At 48.0% G+C, this 19,640-nt stretch overlaps 3 long non-coding RNA genes across 13 annotated transcripts in view; 2 read left to right on the top strand and 1 right to left on the bottom strand.

Moving 5' to 3' along the window:
• Window positions 1-2,631, top strand: part of LOC121042465 (uncharacterized) — a 39,780-nt gene extending 37,149 nt beyond the window's left edge. Inside the window, exons 2-3 of the long non-coding RNA XR_005796235.1 lie at window positions 1,095-1,235; window positions 2,338-2,631. This is a non-coding gene — a long non-coding RNA (uncharacterized LOC121042465). The remainder of the gene's footprint in view (window positions 1-1,094; window positions 1,236-2,337) is intronic.
• LOC121042467 (uncharacterized) overlaps window positions 1-19,640 on the bottom strand; it is a 209,713-nt gene that overhangs the window by 8,958 nt on the left and 181,115 nt on the right. The window lies entirely within an intron of this gene.
• The window catches only part of LOC121042464 (uncharacterized), a 74,399-nt gene continuing 57,392 nt past the window's right edge, over window positions 2,634-19,640 (top strand). For 7 of the 11 annotated variants that reach the window (XR_005796233.1, XR_005796225.1, XR_005796230.1 and 4 more), the window contains exons 1-7: window positions 2,634-2,914; window positions 3,317-4,946; window positions 9,132-9,288; window positions 9,934-9,981; window positions 15,947-16,071; window positions 16,552-16,610; window positions 16,726-16,895. This is a non-coding gene — a long non-coding RNA (uncharacterized LOC121042464). Of the gene's footprint in view, window positions 2,915-3,316; window positions 4,947-9,131; window positions 9,289-9,933; window positions 9,982-14,485; window positions 14,515-15,946; window positions 16,072-16,551; window positions 16,611-16,725; window positions 16,896-19,640 lie in introns of those variants that run through there. The other 4 variants (XR_005796229.1, XR_005796232.1, XR_005796231.1 and 1 more) reach the window with 4 other exon arrangements.

Here is a 19,640-nt window from a genome sequence, read left to right as displayed (position 1 = left end):
TTGTTGGAGAGGAAAATCTGTTTCTTTCCTTCCTTTCTTGATTGACTTTTCAAAAATCACCTTGTGAGCTATAAAAATGGAGAGGAGTAATTGATTTTCAAAAACTCAAGTGCACGCACCTGTATTTGCATATGCGTCGTGCGTGTGTGTGTGTGTATGTGTGTGTGTGTGGACATAACAACCTCTGTGTACCAGGAACAGGGACTTCCCCCACAATAACTGTGCAAGGCGGGTGTTACTATTTCCCGTTAACGTGGAGGCAGCGGAGGCTCAGACTGGTTCACTGCTCGCGTTGGGTCACACGGATAGTAAGCGATAGGAGGCTGAGTCTTTATTTCTCCAACCCTGGGGCCCGCCTGTAGGGGGGTTTCATACCCAGCAATGCAGGCATCCATGGAACCAGGCAAAAAGGCCATGCCAACGATCCCCATCATTGGAGTAACTAGTCTTCACTAGCCTGTTTAGCTAACGCCACGTTCTGGAATTTAGCAAAGGGTGCCACGCGCCATCCAGAAGCGTCGAAAGAGTCCAGCTGTGATGTGTGCCCTACGCCATTGTAACGGAACCAGGAGAAGCGGCTGAACACTCCTTATAAGAGATAGCAACCCAGGAGAGATTTCTCCTCGGAGAGTTTTATGGGGATGAGCGGGGGTCAGATGTCCCCTCATTGGAAAAATGCCCACGCAGGCTTCAGATGAAGTTTTGGGGCTCCTCAGGACTGGTTTCAAGAGAAAGAGGGGGGTCACCAGGACGTTGGTGTGGAAAGGGTGAGGAGAAGCCTCTTTCTGGTTGCCTCGCGTTAGAAAATTTCCGTTTCGACCTTGTCAAGCCCTCACCTTTCACGTGTGCTAAACTCACTAGCGAAGGCCAAAGGGTTCTCTTTCTCTCTTGTTTTCTTCCCACAAAACCAGGTATTATTTAGGTCTCTTGCAAAGCTGCACAGACCAACTGTCCCTCCTCAGATTATGCCTTCCAGAGCTCAGGCGATATGCCTCCTCGGGTTACACCTTCCACGTTTTGTGGTCAAATGTGGGCTGTGTCATTGTTCGTGACTCCACCTTGCAAAGAAAATATTTCTATATGGGCCTCACCAGGTCTCGTTTCCTCTGGGATTGCTCCTGAGCGGGCTGTCTTCATGCCAGGGGCGGGCAGTCGAATCGCTGGCCTTCACGGGACCACTGGACATCTGGCAGAAAACCGGAAGCCGTGACTTCGCTCAGCCGGAAAGCTACGAGGTGTGTGCCCGTCGGATGAGACATTGCTGAGAGGTTGAGTAGGATACTTGGAGAAAGGGCTTGGGAGGAAACTGACAGATGTTGAGGGAATGGAAATTTGTACCATTCACAGCATTTTTTTCTAGATCTGGAAACACAAAAGCTTACTTGTACACGGTCTTTCTGTTATTTATTTATTCCCCCCCCCCCCTTTTTATTCCTGGTAATGGTGATTCCCATTGTTTACAGAGCTGTGGTCAAAAGTGAGTCCTACAGGGGCGCCTGGGTGTCTCAGTCGGTTGAGCGTCTGACTTTGGCTCAGGTCATGATCTCACGGGTGCGTGAGTTCGAGCCCCGCGTCGGGCTCTGTGCTGACAGCTCGGAGCCTGGAGCCTGCTTCGGATTCTGTGTCTCCCTCTCTCTCTCTCTGTTCCTCCCCCACTCACGCTCTGTCTCTCTCTCCCTTGAAAATAAAGATTAAAAAAATAGACCCACACTTGGAGTTATTTAAAAAAAAAGGGGGAGTCCAATATAGCTGGAGTATATTGTCAAAACCCTTTTTGGAAACCCATTTGGCAGTGTGTGAAGACCATAAAAATTTTTCGTAACGCTTGAGCAAATGATTTTACTCCTGGGAATCAATCCCAGTACCAACAACAACAACAACTGCTCAAAGGTGTTCTTTACTTTTTTTTTAATTTTAATTTTTTAGAAGTTTTATTCATTTAAGGAATTTCCACACCCCGCATGGGGTTCGAACTCACAAGCCCGAGATCCAGAGTCACATGCTCCACCGGACTGAGCCAACCAGGTGCCCCTCCAAGATGTTCTTTAAACTATTGTTTACAGTACTTAGAATCTTAATGTAAACCTAAGAATATGGGACATGGAACTATCAAATGTTTTCTTGACGTTGGTTGGCAAATGATGTCATAACATCGGGATGGGATGTGTACTCCTGATGATTACAGATATGTGGGCAAGATATGCTCAGTCATCATAATGGATAACATTTATTGTCTCCTTAATACATGACAGGCGATGTGTCAGATCCTTTGTAATCACTGCCTCCTTGGGCGTGCTCGCCAGATTAAGCCAGATTTTTTTGGTCTCCATTTTACAGATAAAGAAAAAGGAAGGTTCACTGGATTATCTGAGGTCGGACTGCTGGGGTGAGAATTGAACCCCATCCTAGTTGACGACAGAGTTTACACTCTTATCATTCCTCATGACGTGTGGATAATTTTATTTTTTAATGCTTATTGATTTATCTTGAGAGAACAAGAGAGAGCGTGCACCCGTGTGTACGCGGATAAGGAGCGGAGAGAGAGAATCCCAAGCAGCCTCCCCACCGTCAGCACAGAGCCCTACGTGGGGCTCGATCCCACGAACCGTGAAATCATGACCTGAGCTGAAATCAAAAGTCGGGACGCTTAATCGACTGAGCCACCCACGCATCCTTTATGCGGATAATTTTAAGTAAAAAACAAATATTAGCCCCCCACCCCCCCCCCCCCCGCAACAGACCCTGGAAAGAAGCCCCCAAACTCCAAACCCAAAACAAGCCAGCACCAACACACAAAAATCTGACAAACTTTGCTCTTCTGGTAATCACACTGAAAAGTACATAGCAAAGCTTAGACCAAGAGAACGCGCCAAAGTTGAAAAAGCTCATCTGCGACCAGCCAATAACATGCCAGGTGGGTATCTGAAGCAACAGTTACTGTTTAGGTCTTTTCTCTGGATGGGAATTAATTCTCTCTTTCGCTGAGAGAATCCAATTAATATTATTCTGCCAATTTAAGGAAGTAAATTTTACAAGGAAGCAAATCTTGCGTTTAGGTGGGAAAGAGTTTGTCCAAAGAGACTTGAGAATTCTCTTGAGGACCAGGCCCTAGACCGGCGGTTCTTAGCTTATTTTGTGCGAGAATGCATTCGACAATATTGGTGGCAACTGTGGTGTCTGATTCCGGGGGGGAAAAAAACGTACGTGTTCATCTGTGCCGCGTTTTGTTATATATCTGTTTACTTTTGGAAGCTTTCAGGGTCGTGGCTGGGTTGAAGGTTTAAATCAAAATGTCCCCTTGTGTTTTGGCTTGCAGAATGTTCTTTGGCCCCCGACGTGGGGTGGGGGGTGTTGTTTCGCTGGTGCTCCAGACGCCCCTACGGTTTCTTCGGAGCCTCGTCTACACCTGCGACACTAAGGTTTGTGAAGTCACTCGAGTCTCATGAAGGATTTAGTTGCACTGCGTTGCCGTGAACGCTTGGATTTGGACGCAAGGCTCACGACTGCCTTCTGGATTTTCCATGGTAGGGTGAAAAAAAAAAATGCGCGACACACATCACCAAGAATCCATGTCTGTGCCTGGCAGTGTAATCGAGAAAAGCTTTGGAATGCGAGTGGACGGCATTATGAATAGCTTTCCTTAGCGCACCTGCAGAAAGGCACTACCATTAGACACACCTTTGCCAAGCGCGTGTGCGTAAGGCACAGTGTTAGACGGATGTGAAAAATGGGTGGGTGATGCCTTTGTAGAAGATTCTCCCAGGACTCTGATGGGCTGATGTTTAGAGATGCCCATACAGCCTCCGGGCGCTAAGAAGATGACAGCCGGGGCCCGATATCAGCCCATGAAATATTTTCATCATCAGGATGAAGAAAATTATTTTGCACCGTTTCTGTTGTTCGGAAGTGGAAACATTTTCGGGTGTGAATCCCCCAAGGGACTTTCTGTGGCCTCCCTACCTCTTATCCGGGATTGTGCAGTAGGGAGTCAGAAACGCCATGGGAAGAAGTCGTTCTCTGGGCAGTCGTCTCTGCCCATGTTACGGAAGACGGCAAAAATCCGAGCCATCACGCATCTGGCCAATTATGCAATGTTCCGTCGCGAGGGGAAATTCCTTCCTCACCCCAGCTGGTGAACAGTTATGCCCTGGAGCCCAGGACGGCCATGCCTTGTAACTTTTTAACCTAGTTAGTGTAACTGCCAATATTATTCCTATTCATATAAATGTCTAATCCTTTCTTGAATCTTGCTAGACTTATTTGCCTCAATAATACCCTGCGGCAGTGAATTCCACAGGTAGATTATACGCTGTTTTAAGAAGTATTTCCTTTTTTTTTTTCATTTTAAATTTGTTACCTTTTAACGTCACAGGATGGCCCTTGTGCTTGCATGAAGGGGCCCGGGGTCCAGGCGTTTCAAGTTCTGCTTTAATTTTTCCAAGCGCTTCGCCATCATCAGAACTCTGTCTTCGTCAGGTATTTTCGGTTTTGGTGTATCCGATCTTGATTAAACGAGATGATTGATGTGAATAGTCTCATATGGCTTTGGCACATAGCAGGCACCGGAAAAAAGCTCTCCTTGGTATTCATTCCACTTATTGGACAGCTTTTTTTTTTTTTGAGTACCTACTGTGTGCAGGAATCATTGTAAGTATTGGAGAGACAGCGTTGAATGAGACAGGGTCCTTGTTTGAAGGACCCAATTTCCTAGAGAAGATGAGCAGCGACATAGTGGACAAAGATGAACGGCAGGGTCCCCAGTCGTCGTAAGTACTACGGGAAAATTAGAGAAGAGTGGTTGGCAGAGGATGGAAGGGGCCCCATGAGATTGCACCGTCAGGGAGTAACTCACTGAAAAGGGGCCGGTTGAGCTGGCCCTCAAGGAAGCATCGGTGTGAAATCTCCATGAAGGTGAACCCACGCTCCCAGACAATGCCTGGCAGGAGGTAAGATTCCATCCTTATTTGTTGGGTGAGTGAATGAATGGAGGTGGAGAAGGGAAGCCTTAGTTATAGAAATCGTCCAGTAAGTTCCCATAGACCCAGGAGTTACACTTCTTGAATCCTGACATTCCGTAACTCCAAAGACCGTCGGAGTAGGAAAAAACCCCAGGGAACTCAGTTAGACACCAGTGGGTGTGAAGCACTTTGCCGTGTCCCCAGCCACCTCCCTTGGATGACCTTGGGGAAGTCACCTGGTCTCTCCTCCTCAGCCCTGCACGCCCTTTCTTCTCTCTTTCCCGTCTCCTTCCTTGTTTTCTCGGTTCCCTGTTTTTGTCCCTGCTTCTGCCTAAAACTCATCAGTGGCCCCCGTGGCACTTAGCTTTCCGCTAAGTGACTTAGGTGAGGGCGGCACAGGGGTTGGGTGGGGGGCGGTGGTTACTTTTCCGCAATACTGTCTTTTTCTTTTCATTTTAAGTTTATTTATGTATTTTGAGAGAGAGCGAGCACGAGGAGGGGAGGGGCAGAGAGAGAGACAAAATCCCAAGCAGATTCCGAGCCATCCGTGGAAAGCCCGACGTGGGTCTTGATCTCACCGTTGGGAGATTGTGACCTGAGCCGAAATCAACAGGTGGCCACCTAACCGACCGAGCCAGCCACCCAGGCACCCCTGAAATGTTGTCTATTTCTTAAGGACTTGAAACATGGAATCGGATGGCACTTTTGCCGGCTGACACAGGGGACTGGAGGTGTATTTCCAACAGCGATTGCTTGGTTTTATTTTGTTTACTGCTGGGTCTCCCGGGGTCAGATGAACCACACTTCTAGAAAGACAGGGGCTTTGCCTGAATTTCTGAGGCAATCCTTCCCCCACAGAAAACGGAGACTTTGGTTAAAATGACCTGATTGCCTGCTTGTAGCTTCCTTCCGTGTTTCAGAATATGATAGGCATACAGCGTTTCTTCTTTCTAATTGCCCCTTAATTCACTTTTAGTTTTTTCCCACGTAGGCAATTCGAAGGAGAGGCCCGTGCAGCTTTGCACGATAATGTATTAGAAAGGCATTTTCAAGGAATCAGTTATTAGCATTGTTTATACGCACGGTTCAAATTTACTGGCAAAGTGCGCGGGCCTCGGGTTTACGAGGTAGCGGTCTGCCAGGCTCCTTCCGGGAGAAACCCTGAAATGGGAGAAGTGCCCTTTTGGTTTCCCTCACCCACGCGTCCTTTGCCTTCTTCCTCTCCTTTCAACACCTCCCTCCGTTCCCGGCCCTACAGAACTCTGTGGAACAGCCGGGCCTTTTACACCTTAACGTGAAGACATTTTATGGGTTCTCCCCCCCCCCCCCGGCTCCAGGCCGGGCCCCCATGGAAGCGAGGTGTGCAAAGGAATAAATCTTCAATGGTATAATTTTAGACCGTGTGGCAACTGGGAAGGGCGGCTATTTTGGGCTGCGGGGCTTTCTCCTTGACCTGAGATGGTATTACTTTTCCTGCCAGGGGTGCGCTCGGCCAGGCCCGCACGCGGTCCTCTGAGCCACGTGCCTGCCATTGCTGGGGGTGCTGTGCCCTTCCAGAGTTCTGGGCATCTGTGCAAGCGCCTGAATCTGTCCACGTGCACCCACCTAGGTGGCATTTCGAGGTGGTGGCTCAGGCGACCCTTGGGGGCAGCGTCGGTGGGAGACGCTCCCTTCCACTCAGTGAGCGAGGATGTGTCCTGGTCCGGTGTTTGCCCCATCCCTCAGCCTCCATTGCTCACCCACCGCTCGGTGACCTTTCTGGGCGTCACCCCCTCTCTGAGCAAGGTGCCTGGGCGGTCTCTGCACCCCCCCTAGGAGGTCTCATTTGGAGCTGCACTTGGGGCGTCCTCACAGCGATCCTGACCCCCCCCACCCCCCGCCCCGCCCGCTGTCTTCCCACTCAAGCTCCTGATCAGCTGCAGCCTGCACACCCCTGTCCCGGCTGGGGAAAGCGAGTCAGGACTCCCCCGCAGCAGGTGGGCGGGACAGCGACCGGAAGATCAGAGGGTGGCCCGAACAACGGTGCTTTCCAGAAGAGGCTGGACAATATCATCACTGGGGAGAGTATGTCGTTCACAGTTGTGGTCGTTGATGTTTGTTTTTGTTTTGTTTTTTGAAAGAGAGAGCGAGCATGAGTGGGGGGAGGGGGAGAGAAAGAGAGAGAGAGAGAGAGAGAGAGAGGGAGAATCCCAAGCGGGCTCCGTGCCGAGCTGGGTGCCCCACTCAGGGTTCAAGCTCACGACTGTGAGATCATGACCGGAGCCGAGATCGAGAGTCAGAAGCCCCCGGGGGGCACCTGGGTGGCTCAGTCGGTTAGGCGTCTGACTCGTGATTTTGGCTCAGGTCATGATCTGCACAGGGTATGAGTTCGAGGCCCACATCAGTCTCTGTGCTGACAGCCCTGTGCCTACTTGGGATTCTGTCTGCCTCTCTCTCTGCCCCTCCCCTGCTTGCTTCCTATATCTCTATCGAAATAAAGAAAAATAAACTTAAAAAAAAGAGTCAGAGGCTCAACTGACTGAGCCCCCCAGCCACCCCTTGTTCATAGTTTTTACAACCCAAAAGTACGCCCGAGGCCCAGAGATCCTTCAGGAAGGAGGGATAGTATCAGCAAAGGACAACAAAAATGGGAATGGTTATTTTTTAAAGGATCCGAGCTTACGTATGCCAAAAAAGAGAAAACAGAAGCCTTCTATAGGTATAAGAGACTGTGGTGCTCTCTTCCATAAGCCCCCTGGCCATTAAAAAAAGGGGGGGATTTGGGGCGTCTGGGTGGCTGTCGGTTGAACGTCCGGCTTCGGCTCAAGTCATGATCTCACGGCCCGTGAGTTCGAGCCCCGCGTTGAGCTCTGTGCTGACAGCTCAGAGCCTGGAGCCTGCTTCAGATTCTGTGTCTCCCTCTCTCTCCCCCTCCCCCACTCGTGCTCTGTCTCTCTGTCTCTCTCTCAAAAATAAAGAAACATTCAAAACAAATTAAAAGAAAAGGGGGAGAATTCTGGATTTGAAGAGAGACAGAGAGAGAGAGAGAGAGATGGAAAACAGGGTGAGGAAGAGACTGGAAGACAAGAAGAACCCGACTAAGGAACGTAAAATTGTGGAGGGTGAGACAGAGAAAAAACGTATCGGGAGATACGATGAGGTCCGCTGGTGGCCCAGGCTGGGGTCGCCCGTAAGGCTTCCCCACCGGCACGCAAGGACTGACGCTGGCCCTCGCCGCAGCCTCGGCTGGGTCCTGCTCACTTCTCACCACATCTCGTCCCTGTGCTTCTCTCCTGGTCTACTCGGGGCTCCAAGGCGAGTAACCCAAGGGAGCAAGGTGGAAGCTGAACCCTCCTCTCTGGCCCGGCCCAGGCAATACCTTGTGGGTCCACGAGTGAGGAAGCTCAGCTCAGATTCAAGGAGAAGGCACGCAGACGCTTCCTCTGGATCTGAGGAGTGTTCCAGAAGCTGTGGCTGTGGCTGAAAACCGCCAAGATGTCCAGTCAAGACGTCCCCTGTTCTCGACCTTCAAACCTTCTTGTCTAGCTGGAGCTCTGAAAGTCAAGCCAGTGATCCTCGCAAACGAATGAAATATCCAGGCTCCAGAAGGGTGGGGCGGTAGAGGGCTATGCACCAAGTGGGGTACAAGGTCAGCTCTTGCGTGTGGAGAGGCCTGCGGCACTGGGCGGGGGGCACTGGCCTCTTATCTTCTGGAGGGCTTTGCGGGCGAATCAGATGGCTGCGGCTAACATCCCCTAACTCTGGAGTGGGTGTTCCGGCTCGCTTTATCCAAGCCCTCGTGTTTGTCTTGATGCCTTCTTATCTTGTGACCTGTTTTCTCTCCCCCTGCCTCACCTGCATTCCGACCAACCATCCTTGCTTTCAACCACGTTATTCTTCTGTGACCCGAAAGCTGTCTCCATCACTTTCTCTCCCTTGGTCATCAACCGGTGCTTTCTGTGCGTGGGAAAGACGCACCACCCCCTTCCTCTCCCTCGAGTTTGGCTTCTCCGCTGCCCTTGTCAGACCAGGTGCTCTCCCTGCGCTTCTCCGTGCCACTCACCTGACCGCTTGCAAATCTGTATCTCCATTGAGGGCTCCCTCCTTGGGGCCATTGTCTGTTGCCTTCTAACGCCGTGTCTTCCGTCCACGTAGCTCATGCCTTTCTTCTCTGTCTGACTTGTCTTATCTGAGGTGCCGTCTGTCTGGCGTGTCGCAGGGCCGTGGCCCCTGGTGTGCCCAACGCCCAGCATCTCCGTCGGATACAGTTTTGACATCTTCGCGGTGAGGCCTCGTCCACACCCGCGGACTTTCGGGCGGGATATGTTGCTCAGCTGCCCACCTTGGTCTGGTAAGAGTGTCTTATATCCCATCACCCCTAAAGACATGTTTCGCCCCTCGTCTTGGTCTCTGGTCGCCAAATATTATCCACTGTAGACATTCACTCTTAATCCTCATGCAGACTGGGATCCTTTCCTCCTCTTCGTATAAAAGCGATACATACCTGCCGTGGAAAACTTAGAACCCGCAAAAAAACCATAAGAAGACAAACGCCGTAGCCATCAACAGGGTTGACCCCTCCATACTGAGCATTTTTATTTGCAACAAAATAGAATCACGACCATCTACGTAGTGGGCAGTGCCTTCCTTCAGGTGGTTTGCTGTTTAATAGACTCAACTGTTTTCTCTTTTTTTAAATGTGTATTTCTTCGTTACAAAATATTTAAGTTTATTCATTTTGAGCAGGGGAGGGGCAGTAAGAGAGGGGAAGAGAGAATCCCAAGCAGGCTCTGCACTGTCAGTGCAGAGTCCGACGTGGGGCTCGAACCCGTGAACCATGAGATCGTGCCCTGAGGTGGAGTCAGACGCTTAACCCACTGAGCGCCACCCCCCCCCGCCACCCCAGGCGCCCCCGGTTTGTAGACTCAACTGTTACAAATCTACAGTCTCGGGCCCCAGCTAATTGAACCTCTGTGGCCATCTGCTCTCGCCTTAGGATGAAACCGGATGATATTAGGATCTGGAGCCATAATAGCACATCAAGGTGGGAATTGGAATTTTCACTTTGACCCTAAAGCTTTATTGGAGAAGGTGGTTTGCAAGAGACAAGTAGAGAAGACAGTTGCTGACAGGCTTTGCTTGGATCCTGGCACTCATTCCCGCGGGGAATTTTCTGCCCTGGTCTTTTATTCGTATCTCACATCCTTCCTCAGTGGGGGAGCTGGATCTGTGGGATTCTGATATTTCCACCTAACAATAGTTGAGAGAGGGGACACTCCCTGGCCACCTGCTCTTTTCACTTAATCATGGTTCATAAGCTTTTTGTTGGGGGGGGGGGGGTCGTTATCCATTCTTCCAGATTAGAAGTTTGGGACAGCTGTGGATGTTAGAATATTTATGGGGAAAGTGGACCATCCTACTCAAACTCTGGCTCATTAGGTAGCACTAAGTCCAAAATGCCTGCTTTGCCACTTAGTTTGGTATGTGATTTGGGCAAATTACTTAAACACTCTGTGTCTCCGGGTCCGCATCTGTAACATGGATGTAACAATATGGTCAAGTGATGTAACGTATCAAACATCCCCAGGACACAATCTGCCACACAAGTAAGCCTTCAGTAGATTTTGCGGATAGTTGCACGAATGATCAAAATCCTAAATTGTCTGTAATTACTCACGAAACGACCCCCCTGTTTTTCAGCATTATGATCAAAGCTGTAATGAAGGTCCCCAAATACTTACACATGATTTTCTTTCATTTATTTACTTATTAAAAATTTTTAAAAAAAATGTTTATTTATTCTTGAGAGAGAGACAGGGAGCGAGCAGGAGAGAGGCAGAGAGAGAGGGAGACACAGAATATGAAGCGGGCTCCAGGCTCTGAGCTGTCAGCACAGAGCCCGACGCGGGGCTCGAACTCGCGAACCGTGAGATTGTGACCTGAGCCGCTTTACCGACCGAGCCACCCAGGCGCCCCATGCATGATTTTCTTGAGAAAAGTGCTGGAAGTTGCATCTTCAGACCACAGATGATGGACATTGAAGAGTTCAGAACTGTCACTGCTTTTGCTGAATCATCTAAGTTGTCTACACCCCAGGCTTCCCCATGTTTTTCTTGTCCACAGTTTCAGAGACAGTGTGTCTCTTTCTGGGTCCAGGATTTGTTGTACGCTCAGCTTCCAACAAAATGAAAACCGGGTCACATCTGACATTTCTTTTGTTTATTTACTTACGTGTTGATTTTTACATCGGACACTTAAATTGAGACTCTTCCGAGTACATTTCACTCACTCGTTCAGTTATGCGCTCACATGCCCGGTGTAGATTAAGTTTGTGTATAAACTAGGCTTAAAGGATCGGTTTATATTCTCAGAGCTGACTCCTGCTAACTACAGATTGGGCTTTGGAGCTTTGAGGAAGAGTTCTAGACCGTTCTAAGGAAGTCAGATACTGACCAGGGCTGAATGATATCTAGGCAGTTTTTCCTCTCTAGAAATAAGAATATTGGAAATAAGAACCCCTTGATCCCTTGACCTGCTGGGGATGATCCACCTGCAGACCCTTCCTTGGCTTCCTGGCTCAGGAAATATCCACATGAGATCCCGTGAGATGCTTCTTTGAGCCATCCGCTGTGCTGAGCACTGGAGAGGCACAGAAAACCCAACAGCCTCCTTGTCTTCAAGGAGCATTGTCTGTTGGACAAGCAGATGTACACACCATTCTAGGTCCAAGTTAAATTTGCCAGAAAGGAGGAGGTTCCGCGTAAGGAAATTCCTGAGCCAAGGTCCGCACGGTTAGCCTGATGGTCTCCAGAGGGTGTTGGTTGGTCCAAAGCTACAGCACTTAAAACATTTTTAGTTGCCAACAGTTAACAACTGGAGATTTCTGTCTCCCTTTGGAAACAAACAAACAAATAAATGGATGTATTGGTAACACCGAGCCCTCATTTTACCCCGGCAGCAGTGAGGAGTGTCTGATCCGTTAGCCAGGGCTTGGGTTCTCTTTTTTAGCACTGTCCCCACCACGTTTGCTATCTGGATGAGCCACGGGCTTATGACCACAGGCCTAGTTAAAGGGCCTTTATGCTTCCCCAGAGAGCTGTGCTAGAAAGGAGGGCTGCAGGGTAAGCAAGAAGGTGCTCAGGCGGAGGGTGGACCACCCATGGCGAGCAGACTAGCATGTGCAAAGGTACTGGGGCTTGGGCACAGAGGCCTGCTTGGGTGATGACAAACAGATGGGACGGGAGAGGAGTTGGGTATTCGAAGGAAGGGACCGAGAGAAAAGAGTTGGGGAGGCATGCCAAAGTAAGGAATTTGGATTTTTTTTTTTGCTATTAGAACTGGAGCTGGTGACTGATCAAAGAATAGTTACAAAGAGTGCCTACTAACAGTGCCCTGACCTCAGCGGTGGCACCTTGCAGAGTAGGATATGTGCAGAACCTCATTACGCCCTGACACCGAGCCCAGGAGACTGTGTGCCTTACAGATGAGGAAAGACGGATAGAAGGAGGTTGCTTAAGTGACTTCCCCAAGGTCACAACCAGTCAGTTGGCAGAGCAGGAAGGGGACCTCAAGCCTGACTACAGAGCTCACCGCTTGACTCCCAGATGGCATCCGTGCTTCAGAACCACTACCCCGGGAGCCAAGGCAGGCTTGCTTTGGGAGTGGGTAGGAGAGGCCGGCAGACAGAGCAGGGGGGCTTCGTGTCTGTCCGCTGCCGCGGCCGGCAGGAGAGCGAGAGGGCCGCACCGAGCAGCGTCCGTGCGGTGCAGAGAAGGGGGTGGATGGGGGATACATGGAGTTAGACCCTCCTCCGTGGAATCTGCCAGCACAGGCGTTTCCTCTTCCTCCTGTGAATTCTCAAAACGCTCTGCGTCTCTTTCCCCGGGCTCCCTTCTGCCACGACCTCATGGCAGCTTTGCGCACCTCGCGGCAGCCTGTAGAGTTTAAGTTCGCAAGGGGCAGGGGGAGTTTTGCTTTCGTTGCCTCAATTTCCTTTTTGCATCGCCGAGCACAGTGCTTTCGTGAACGAACGCGTTCCCAAATTATCGCTTTCACATCATTTCTCCTTACGTATGCATTTATTTGCGAAGTCCGCGGCAGGTGAAACACTTTTTTTTTTTCTTTTTCTTTTTTCAAATAGGAACATCATCTCTTTACACAATCCACTTGAAGCTCTTTGGAAACATGAGGGAAAGTAAGACGGGGAAGTTGTTTAAAAGTGGCAAAGCTTTTAAGAGCCAATGTCACATTTATTGCTATAAAATATTTTTCTCTCTCTGTTAGACATCTGGTTCCCATTACGTACAGTATTGGGTACTTGAGTTCACCAGGCATTTTGCATACCAAGCAGTGTGCATGCGAAATCGACCCCCCCCCACCATCTACCGGTTCGTAGTTGTCTCACGCTAGTCAACCCTTCTATCACCAACTTAATTCTTCCCAATATGCTTTCGAGGTGAGTTTCTTCATACTTGGCTCGAGGACCAAGTTGCCAGCGTCTGAGAAACGAGGAACTTCATCGTGGAGTCCTTGCTTTGTGTCACTGCATGGTCCAACTATATAATCTAGCGGCGAAGTCAATGAAACATCTCAATCTTAAGTCTATATTTCCCGGTAACATTGACCCAGAAATGAGAAACACAATATGGAATGTTTGCTAATGAGTCGTGAATTTCATTATAATTGCTTCCACATTCGGGATAGTGCCCTTAAACCATCTAATCTTGACATATCCTGCAACAATCCCGTGTGTTGTAAATGATTTTGTTTTATTCCTTAGGTTACCGTTAAGGGGCTATTTTATGCTTCATTTCATTTTCTTAAAGAAAACCACACACGTGTGTGCACACGCTCACACACACACACACACACACACACACATCAGTGAGGCTTTTGCCCCGATGTGTATGTTTGGAAATAAAATAATTACGAAACCAAAAGGAGCCCCCATCCTTTGGTTCAGAAATAACAACAAACACATTTAGGAAGAGGGTTGAAATCGGGCCTGTTTGGAGTTCTTAATTCTCTGAGAATTAAAGCCAGAATCGAGCAATGCCTCGGCCAGCGGCATCCTGTCCCCTCCCTCTCTGGACTTAAGAATCTATGACTGAATGGACGGACGCAGCTAGCATTCAGTACAGTAATAATGGAAAATTAAATACGACTTTTAAAAACTGCTCACATTATAAAGTGATCTATTAGCATTATATGACTTTAGCACTTAAAGTGACTGATTCTAATTGGACGATTTGGCCCATGGCAAGCATTAAAGAGCTGCAGAATCTTGTGGGTATTTTAAAGTGGATTTTCTTTGGAGGAAAGCTTTGTTCTTGCTCCTGAAAAGGTTGTGTGGAAGAAATCGCTCAGTTCTGGCGGAGCCACAGGTGATTGTGTGTGTGTGTGCGTGCGTGCGTGCGTGCGTGTGTGTGTGTGTGTTTTCTTTGGTTCCCGCATCAATAAGGCAAATGGTAAAAACAGTTCTGCATTTTTTTCTCCTTTTTTTTTTTTTTTTATTAAGGGAAACTCTGTCTTTACAGCTTCTGGATATTACCCTGAGGGTCACTAAGATGCGGCTACGGTATCACACCTCGAGCTGAACTTAATTTAAGCACGTGATCACAAAACGAGGGGGTAATTCTCGAGGTATGGACTACGGGAAGCTTATAAACCGAACAGTATTATAAATGGCAGCTTCTTACGCCGAGGGAGTCCTTTTTATTTATTTATTTTTTAAAAAAATTTTTTTTCAACGTTTATTTATTTTTGGGACAGAGAGAGACAGAGCATGAACGGGCGAGGGGCAGAGAGAGAGGGAGACACAGAATCGGAAACAGGCTCCAGGCTCCGAGCCATCAGCCCAGAGCCCGACGCGGGGCTCGAACTCACAGACCGCGAGATCGTGACCTGGCTGAAGTCGGACGCTTAACCGACTGCGCCACCCAGGCGCCCCAACGAGGGAGTCCTTTTTAAATTTCCATGTTGAAGCCAAACTGAACTTTTACCTCGATCTCCGTGCATAGGAACTTCCCGTGGGTGGTTCTCGGATCTCTCAGTTGTAGAAAAACTGCCTACTATGCCTCAGAAGAGTTTTGATCCAATGGCCCATATTGTTATCCGAGTAACCCACCGCGGGTTCTTGAACGTGTGATTTAAAAACTCCATGGGGCGCCTGGGTGGCTCAATCGGTTGGGCGGCCGACTTCGGCTCAGGTCATGATCTCGCGGTCCGTGAGTTTGAGCCCCGCGTCGGGCTCTGTGCTGACGGCTCAGAGCCTGGAGCCTGTTTCAGATTCTGTGTCTCCCTCTCTCTCTGCCCCTCCCCCGTTCATGCTTTGTCTCTCTCTGTCTCAAAAATAAATAAACGTTAAAAAAAAAAAATTAAAAAAAAAAAAAAAAAACTCCAGGAACACGGTCGGAGCACAAACACCAGCCTTATTTGTTTGAAGCATCTCTTTCTAAAATGGGACTTTAACGGTTAAGCATCTGACTCTTGCTTTCGGCTCAGGTCACCATCTCTCGGCTTGTGAGTTCGAGCCCAACGTCGGGCTCTGTGCTGACAATGCAAAGCCTGCTTAGAATTCTGTCTCCCTCTCTCTCTGCCCCTCCCCCACTCGCTCTCTAGCTCTCTCTTAAAAATAAAAAGTAAAAAAAGGAAAACTGGGGCACCCGAGTGGCTACGTTGGTTAAACGGCTGTCTCTTGATTTTGGCTCAGGTCATGATCTCACAGTTTGTGAGTTTGACTCCTGTGTCAGGCTCGTGCTCATGATGTGGAACCTGCTTGGGATTCTCTGTTTCCCTCTCTCTGCCCTCCCCCCCTTGCACTATCTCTCTCTCTCTCAAAATAAATAAATATTTTTTAAAAAAATACATAAAATTGGCCTTAATCTTTTTTAAAAGACATGTTAAGGTAGAAAGAACTTTAAAGGCACACTGGCTTCTTGTGAGTTTTTCACTAACACTTCCCTGTAGCTTATAATAGCTCTCTCTCTTCCAAAACCTGGAATCGGCAGAAGACAGCAGAAATGCCTGTTATTGACCTGAATTAGGATAAAAGGAAAAGAGAAGATAAGATCATAGCCGTCGGCGCTCTGTTTATGAAAACATCATTTTGAGGATGAGCTTGAATCAGACAAAAGTAATGTACCTCCCTCTCCTTCCAGCATATTTGACATGCCAGCCTGATCAGACCAGGAGAACAATGTCCAGAATCAGGGCATTGCCTTTCCTCTATGCGAGTGTCGTGCAGGATAGCATCATTTAATCCTTACGATGGTTCTTTGCTGTTCTACAAATACATGTGAAACTAAAAAAAAAAATATATATATATATATATATATATAAATAAAAATATGAAGGCGTATGAATATAAGAACAAAAAATACAAATGTGTTTTTAAAAAAGTTATCCTATTTTATTTGAAAAGTTTTAGGACTCACAGGAAGTTGTAAAAATAATTCAGAGAGATCCTCTGTCCTCTTTACCCAATTTCCCCCTAGGATAGCATCTCATACAACCATAGTACCTTGTCGACATTAGGAAATTGATTCAGCACTGTTATCGCAGCTATAGACCTTATTTGGACTTAAACAGTTTTTTTTTATGCATTCTCTTTTAGGGTCTATATTAATATGGAGAAATGCATTGACCATCAGTGTTAAGGAACATCTCTCACTGGTAAGTATTGATGGTATAAAATATCCTCAGATGATGTGGTTTTGCATAGCCTGTGGCTGACTAAAGGGGAGGCAGGATTGGTTGTCTTAACGAGGACCCTTTATCCGTGTATTAGGTGACTAAGAAAATAATCAATCCTATAGCAAGTACCAACTGGAGACACAAAGATGGTGGCATTGACTCTGCTCTCAAGGAACTCCCGGAAGGAGACAGAAGAAGAATCAACACAGAGAGTTGTATACCACGGAGCAAATGAAACAGCCCCCCATTACTGAGCGCTAACAGGTACATTAGCCATAAAGGGATTAAGAGGCATAGCTCCGGTTCTGTGGCTCTTACTGTCGAGTGGAGAAGACAAGACCCTTAACAAGTGATGGCAGCAGAGGTTCTACCACAGGGCAGGGGGGCCAAAGTGAGTAGGTCCTGACCTGGTCAAAGGGTGCGGGAAAGTGACTCAGGAGCATGTCCTGTGACCACAGCCCGCTTTTCAAGATGTTGAGAATGACCGCTTACAGGATCTTTGGATAGCCCGCTTCATTCAGAGCCTATATAGCATCTCCTAGCTCTGGCTGTTGCCTGTGAATGGAGGGCTTGCTACCAAAAGAGCGGCCATTGTTTCTTAGAACTGACTCAGATGCTCTTTGATGTCATGCCTGATATGCCAGATCTTCCCTGCTCGACGCTGGGAAGGCCCGGAGCTGGGCTCACACAGAACAGGGGGTGGAGAGAGGTCTGTTTTCTAGTGGTAAGGGGGATGTGGTTCCCTAGAGCAGGGATAGTAGACCGTGCCAGAAAAAGAAGACCATCGTACGCTTTAAACATCGAGGTTCCTCATCCAGACTGTCACCATACTATCCTCAGCTAGCCTATTACAAATGTGATTCTGGGCGTTTCCTGCTCAGAACCCCTCAGTGGACTTGCGCTGGACCCCAGGTGGCATCCAAAATTCTTACTGTGGCCTAAAAGGCCCTGCATGGTCTGGCCCAACCTTCCTGTGTCTCCGGGGCTGGTCACATTCCACTTTGCCTCCAGATCCCAGGGATCCATTCTCGCTGGACTGTTTAATGGCCCTTTCACTTAGCTGTGTTCCACTCCTGGGCCTTTGCCAGTGCTTCCCCCTTGTACCTTCATCTGTAACCTCATTCTTCAGGCTTGTATTGTAAGACTTTCTATACTGAAGCGTCTGTCTCTATGAAGTTCCCACCAAGAGTCCCATTTTATCTGTACTGATGCCTCTTGTATGCATTACATATATAATCTTATATTCGATGATACAATTACGTATCTGTCTCCCCTATTATACTGTGAGTTCCGTGAGGGCAAGGATGATGTCTACTGTTGTGATTATCTCCTCAACGTTCAATAAGTATTTGTTGAATGATTTATTGAATGGAGGGATAGATGAATGAATGACATAATGATACGGCCCCTCCTTTCTCCCTTAAGTTTAAGGAATGTCCCATCTGGGATTTGGACATATTTATAAACTCTTTGTTTGGGGATCATTTGTTTTGGGTTCACTTCTGAGGTCTTTCTCATGTTCAGGCGGGAATAGCTTTTCGTAGGAAATCATGGCTGAGGCGATTTGGTCTCCGGTTTGGCCTATTCCAGTGGATTCTGTTTTGTGTGTTTTATCTGGTCATTTCAAGGCCACTCCAACAAAGGAGTGGCCATTCCTCATCAATGTCATGACCATTCATTGGCAAAGAATGGCCCGGAACTTCTTTGCTGATCTCAGGGCTCTCTGAGCATGGCACTTTGATATGTTAGTGATCTTGACAGTGGGAACACTTCAGCAGACAGGTCCAGCACACCCTTGGAAGAGCCTGTAGCTGGATTCTAGATCCAAATCCTGTCTTCACTGGCTTCAGGATGGAAAAGGTCATTATGGGTGGGGACGAAAGAGGCTCACTTGTGGATCAAATCTAAGAGGTATGTGGAACAGGGAGAGAGAGAGAGAGAGAGAGAGAGAGAAGCCAGGGACCATCTCCACGGAGGAATGATCTTTGAGCTAATTCTAGATTGATGGTCAGATTTGAATTAGTTCTATGGGAATATGTGACAGGAGGTAAGGATGAGGCAGAGGCAGTGGTGTGTGTAAAGGTCCTGGAGATAAGTCTGATAAGAAGGCTCAACCAAGCCTCTGGAAAATTAGGATACAAACCCATGTCTCTTGAAAAGAGTGGTCTTCCCCCTGTCCCTCAAAGTTGAGTTCTCTAGATAATTTCTTCAATTTTGTGGCTAGTACCTACCTAGTCTAGGCATATGTTAGTAATCAAATGTAGATTCTTTATCTTATATTTAGGTAGGTAGGTAACAATCTGTGTGAATTCCATCCCTTCCCTCCTTTCCTTGTAGGCTTTTATCAAGGTGTGTGTGTGTGTGTGTGTGTGTGTGTGTGTGTGCACGCACGGATCTTTACATTTATTTGTCTATCTTGCCCAGATATAAATGAAGATCACAAGATTTGTTTTTCATAAAAGCTTTGAGATTCTGGAGGGTTACTCCCAATGGTGAATGTGTAGCTAGTATAAAGGCAACATGGCCAGCCAGAAGGAGGTGAGAGTTTGGAGTTAAATGCCTGGGGACAAGGTTCAACTTTGCGATTGCTGACTTGTGACTTTGGGCAAGTCACTTAACCTCTCTGAGCCTCAGTGTCCTCCCTTCCAACTCTGGGGTGACAATTAAATTATTTGCCTCATTTGTCTCATAGAAGTATGCATGTGAGGGGATCTGTCTGAAAGAGATTCAAAAATTATAATGCACTTGGTCAATATCAGGCATTATTGTTATAGAATAAGTGTACCCTTGGGGCGCCTGGGTGGCGCAGTCGGTTAAGCGTCCGACTTCAGCCAGGTCACGATCTCGCGGTCCGTGAGTTCGAGCCCCGCGTCGGGCTCTGGGCTGATGGCTCAGAGCCTGGAGCCTGTTTCTGATTCTGTGTCTCCCTCTCTCTGCCCCTCCCCCGTTCATGCTCTGTCTCTCTCTGTCGCAAAAATAAATAAACGTTGAAAAAAAAAATTAAAAAAA

The sequence above is a fragment of the Herpailurus yagouaroundi genome, unplaced genomic scaffold (genome assembly GCF_014898765.1).
Source record: "Herpailurus yagouaroundi ecotype Mexico unplaced genomic scaffold, PumYag 185, whole genome shotgun sequence".
Lineage (NCBI taxonomy): Eukaryota > Metazoa > Chordata > Mammalia > Carnivora > Felidae > Herpailurus > Herpailurus yagouaroundi.
The sequence above is the reverse complement of the archived record's forward strand: the minus strand, read 5'-3'. Positions and strand labels throughout refer to the sequence as shown.